The sequence below is a fragment of the Sapajus apella genome, unplaced genomic scaffold (assembly GCF_009761245.1).
Source record: "Sapajus apella isolate SASKATOON/1434 unplaced genomic scaffold, GSC_monkey_1.0 scaffold151, whole genome shotgun sequence".
In the NCBI taxonomy this organism is placed as follows: domain Eukaryota; kingdom Metazoa; phylum Chordata; class Mammalia; order Primates; family Cebidae; genus Sapajus; species Sapajus apella.
The window spans coordinates 1,779,290-1,784,623 of record NW_022437091.1 but is presented as its reverse complement, the minus strand read 5'-3'; the positions used below and the strand labels follow the sequence as shown (position 1 = coordinate 1,784,623).

At 39.7% G+C, this 5,334-nt stretch overlaps 1 pseudogene across 1 annotated transcript; it reads left to right on the top strand.

Annotated features, from left to right (window-relative positions):
* Positions 1–923: 923 nt before the first annotated feature.
* On the top strand, positions 924–1,843 carry LOC116541360 (annotated as a pseudogene). The gene has a single exon (XR_004264807.1). The product of XR_004264807.1 is annotated as a phosphatidylinositol-glycan biosynthesis class X protein pseudogene (transcript).
* Positions 1,844–5,334: the final 3,491 nt, after the last annotated feature.

The following is a 5,334-nucleotide window of genomic DNA, read 5'->3' as shown; positions in this document are numbered from 1 at the left end:
CTCAATAACTTTATAGAAATAAATAAATATCAGTTTACAGTCTAATGGAGGAATCAGATAAATGTAATGCGGGGATACATGTCAAAATGGAAGTAGGTCTAAGGTTCGGGGGCACCCCAGTAAAGCATAGTAAAAGCTATGGAGATCACTATGGGATATTTCAGAGGAGGTACCCCTGCAGTTGGATAAATAGTTCTGGAGCTCAAGACTGAGCGTTAAGGAGAATGATATGGGGATTATTGGTCATAGGTAGAAGCAGCCTCATTAAATGGATGAGCACTCCCAGGAGCATGAATGAAGTAAAATGAGAAGAGAACCAGGATTTGGAACTGTGGGAACCAGCCTCTAGACGGCCGCTATGATCCCTGCCCACTGGCGCTCACGCTGTGTAAGCTCCTCACACCACACCAGAGTTGCCAGAGGTAATGATCCGTCACGTCCAAGGTTAGGATGTAAGAAACAGAGCATCCTGTGCTCTCTCTCTCTCTCTCTCTCTCTCTCTACATATATATATATATATATATATATATATATATATATGTCTCCACTCTGGCTCCATATTGGGAGCATCCCTATTGCAAACCCATGTGGCAAAGACCTCAGTCCTCCACCCTATAGACAGCGAGGAACTAAGACCTGTTTGCTCAATCATTTGAGTGAGATTGGAAGCGCATCTCTCAGCCCCAATCAAGTCTTGAGACAACTACAGCCCTGCTGTCAGCATAGCTGCAACCTCATGAGAGATCCTAAGCCAGAACCACCCAGCTACACTGTTCCCAGATTCCTGACTCTCAGAAAGTGTGAGATAACACGCTTTCAAGCTGTTAAGTTTTAGGATAATTTGTTATGCAGCAATAGATAACTAATATAGGAACCTTGGTGAGAGGTAACCCATTGAAGAGACAGAGCAGGAAATTCTAAAATATGAGACATTTTAAAAATAAACCAACCATAATTAAAAGAGTATTGTGCTTCCTGCGTCCGCAGCTGGCTCCAGTCCTGGCGGCTTGGGTGGCGGCGGCTTCGGGCGGTCGCCTGGCTGCTCTTCGGGGCGGCGACCTGGCTCACGCGCGGCCCGCCCCAGCCTTCACCGCCGCAACCTCTGACGCCGGCATAAGGGCCACGTGTTCTGAAATTACTTTGAGACAAGAAGTTTTGAAAGATGGTTTCCACAGAGACCTTTTAATAAAAGTGAAGTTTGGAGAAGGCATTGAGGACTTACAGAAGTACTGACTCTTAATTAAACAGTACATTCCTACAGGACTTTTTGTGGATCCATATGAGTTGGCTTCATTATGAGAGAGAAACTTAACAGAGACAATGATGGTTTTGGAAATTTTTGATATAGAGGCCCCTAACTATTTGTCCAAGGAATCTGAAGTTCTCATTTATGCCAGACAAGATTCACAGTGCATTGATTGTTTTCAAGTCTTTTTGCCTGTGTACTACCGCTATCATCGGCCACATAGTAAAGATGGAGAAACCTTTACTGAGCCAGATTTGTTGATGTATTGTGACCAAGTGTTCCCGATTTTGAAATGTTGGGCCCACTCAGAAGTGGCAGCTCCTTGTGCTTTGGAGAATGAGGATATCTGCCCGTGGAACAAGATGAAGTATAAATAAGTATATAAGAATGTGACTCTGCAGGTTCCACTGGGACTGACTATACATACCTCTTTAGTATGTTCTGTTGACTCTGCTCATTACAATCCTGTGCTCTACTTTGATCCTTGTAACAGTTTTCAAATATGGCCATTTTTCCCTATAAGTTTTATGTAGTTAAATACTTCCTAGAAACCTAAATAAGATCTATTAAATTCTGATGAGAGGTGTTCTTCTAGAATTGAGCTAATAACTTTTATCATTTGTCTTCATTTGTGGCCAAAATTATGTTTACTAGAGGAAATCTGGGATCATTCTCAGCTAATTCCAAAATTTAGTGCTCTATTGCATAGATCCTCGGTAATCCTCAAGCATCAGATGCCGTAAGAGGAAACTTAATTCTGCTAAATTGATGTTTATTTTGTGAGAAGTGACTTTATATTCATTTGGGATAGAAACATTATTTCTTTATGTAGTGGAGACAAATTATTCTCCTTTTGTGAATACTTTCCATTTAAGCTAAAAATTGTGAAAACCATACAAATAAGAATAAAATAGGCCAGGCACAGTGGCTCACGCCTTTAATCCCAGCATTTTGGGAGGCTGAGGTGGGTGGATCACCTGAGGACTGGAGTTAGAGATCACCTTGGTGTAACCCTGTCTCTACTAAAAACACAAAAATTAGCTGGGCACGGTGGTGGGTACCTTTAGTCCTAGCTAATTGGGAGGGAGATATGGGAGAATCACTTGCACCTGGGAGGCAGAGGTTCCAGAGAGCCAAGATTGCACCACTGCACTCCAGTTTGGGTGACAGAGTGAGACCCTATCTCCAAAGGAAAAAAAAAAAAAAAAAAGAATAAAATCACTTGGGATGAAAATCATGTTTATTTAAATTTTTTTTTTTTTTTTTTGAGAAAGAAAGAAAGAGAAAGTAAAAGGGGGAGAGAGAACAGGAGTCTTGCTCTATTGCCCAGGCTGGAATGCAATCTAAAAATAGGTAATAAAAACCTCTTTTATGTCAATAATTGTACTTAACAATGGAGACAGGAAGGAATAAGGGAAGAAAATAACAAACAGCCAACTAATATTTCATTTAAGTCTGTGAGATACTATGCAAATGCTGAAGAGTGATTTACTTCCAATTATGTAGTCACTTTCAGAATAGGTGTAATATGATACTGAGAAAAATGTATGTTCTGTAGACCTGGGGTGGTGAATTCTATAAATATTCACTAAGTTTGCTTATTCCAGGTCTAAATTCAGATCATAGATGTCCCTATCAATTTTCTATCTCGTTGATCCGTCGAGTATTAACAATGTGGTATCAAAAACTCCCACTATTATTGTGCTGGAGTCCAAGTCTATAAGTCATTAAGAACTCGTCTTATGTATCTGGGTGCTTCTATATTGGGTGCATATATATTTATGATCATTAACTCCTGTTGTTGCATTGATCCTTTTACCATTATGTAATGTCCTTCTTTGTTTCTTTTAGTCTTTGCTGCTATTATAGTCTATTTTGTCAGAGACAAAAGTTACAACTCCTGTTTTTTTGTTTGTTTGCTTTTTGTTTTTGTTTTTTGCTCTCCATTTGATTAGTAAATCTTCCTCCAACCCTTTGTTTTGAGTCTTTGTGTGTCATTGCTTGTGAGATAGATCTGGATACAGCATCCCGATGGGTTTTGACTTTTTATTCAATTTGCCTGTCTGTGTCTTTAATTAGGGCATTTAATCCATCTAAATTTAGGATTAATATTAATATTTGGGAGTTCAATACTGTAATTTAATGCTAGCTGGCTATTTTGCCTGTTAGTTGATGTAGGTTCTTCATTATAGAGATAATCTTTACGTTTTGGTAAGTTTTTGGGATGACTGATACTGGTTGTTCCTTTCTGTGTGTAGTGCTTCTTTCAGAAGCTCTTGTAAAGCAGACCTGGTGGTGATGAAATCTCTGAGTGCTTGCTTGTTCATGAAAAATTTTATTTTTCCTTCACTTATGAAGTTTAGTTTGGCTGGATATGAGATTCTGGGTTGAAAATTCTTTTCTTTGAGGATATTGAATATTGACCCCCACTCTCTTCGAGTTTGTAGGGTTTCTGCTGAGAGGTCTGCTGTGAGTCTGACAGGCTTCCCTTTATGGGTAACCTGACCTTTGTCTCTAGCTGCCCTTAGAATTTTCTCCTTTATTTCAACCCTGGTAAATCTAGCAATTCTGTATCTTGGAGTTGCTCTACTTGAGGAATATATTTGTGGTGTTCTCTGGATTACTTGGAGTTGAATATTGTCCTGCCTTACTAGGTTAGGAAAGTTATCCTGAATAATATCCTGAAGAGTGTTTTCCAGCGTGGATTCATTCTTCATGACATTCAGGTACACATATCAATCACAAATTAGGTCTTTTCACATAGTCCCATATTTCTTGGAGACTTTGCTCATTCCTTTTTACTGTTTCTTCTCGAATCTTGTCTTCTTGTTTCATTTCATTAAGTTGGTCTTCGACCTCTGATATCCTTTCTTCTGCTTGATCAATTCGACTGTTAAAAACTGTGCATACTTTGTGACATTCTCGTATTGCATTCTTCAGTTCCATTAATTCACTTATATTTCTCTCTAAATTGTCTATTCTCGTTAGCATTTTGTCAAACCGTTTTTCAAGGTTCTTAGTTTCTTTACATTGGGCTAGAACGTGTTCTTTTAGCTCACAAAAGCTCCTTATTATCCACCTTCTGAAGCCTAATTCTGTTAATGGAACACGCTCGTTCTCCATCAGGCCTTGTTCCCTTGTTGATGAGGAACTGTGATCCCTTGTAGAAGGAGAGGTATTCTGATTTTGGGTATTCTCAGCCTTTTTACGCTGGTTTCTTCCCATCATTGTGAGTTCATCCACCTGTCATCTTTGTAATTGTCAACTTTCAAATTAGGTCTCTGAGTGGACGTCCAACTTGTTGATTCCCAGTGCTGAAATCTGAGCAACCCACTGCGCCAGCCAAAACAGCAGCATTAAGATTCGTGGTGCTTTTCTGTCCAGAAATCTCTGGTCTGGCTTCCCGCTTGAATCCCTTTTTCAATCAGGTGAATGGGTGACTCTGCCTTCCCAGAGCTCCACACATTGACCAAAAGGGGACCCAGTCCTGTTTACTCTGCGCCGAGAACCGCCACGCCGGGGCGCCAGCAAAACCGCCACGCCAGCCACAAGAGTCACGCTGGCAACCTGTGGGGCTCCTCTGCTGGGAATCTCCTGGTCTGTAGGCAACAAAAATCCACCTGAAAGTGTGGTGTCCTCTCGTTCTGTGTGCTTTCTCTGGGAGCTACAATCCTGAGCTGCTAGTGGTCGGCCATCTTGGATCTCTCTCTGCCCCTATTTAAATATTAATGTCATGAGAATATTAAAGACATTTGCCAGAGTTCCAACAAAAATCATTAAAGGACAGCTAAGAAATTATTAATGTTAATATCAAAATTATTGATAATCTTAAACTGTTGATTATTCCCAATGTACTCCATTCTCCTTTTACATTTTATAATGTTTCTTTTGAATATATGAATTGGCAAACAGCCTGATGAAACTGAGTACTAAGATTTAGTACAGAGTGTGTCAAGAAGAGAACTCAGATTGCCATTTTAAAGTTGTACATGAACAATAATTGGAATCAGGTAATTTTTTAAAACAAAGGCTTATTGTAATGCTTGGGAAAAAATTAGAAAATAAAGTAAGTGCCATAGGCTAATTAA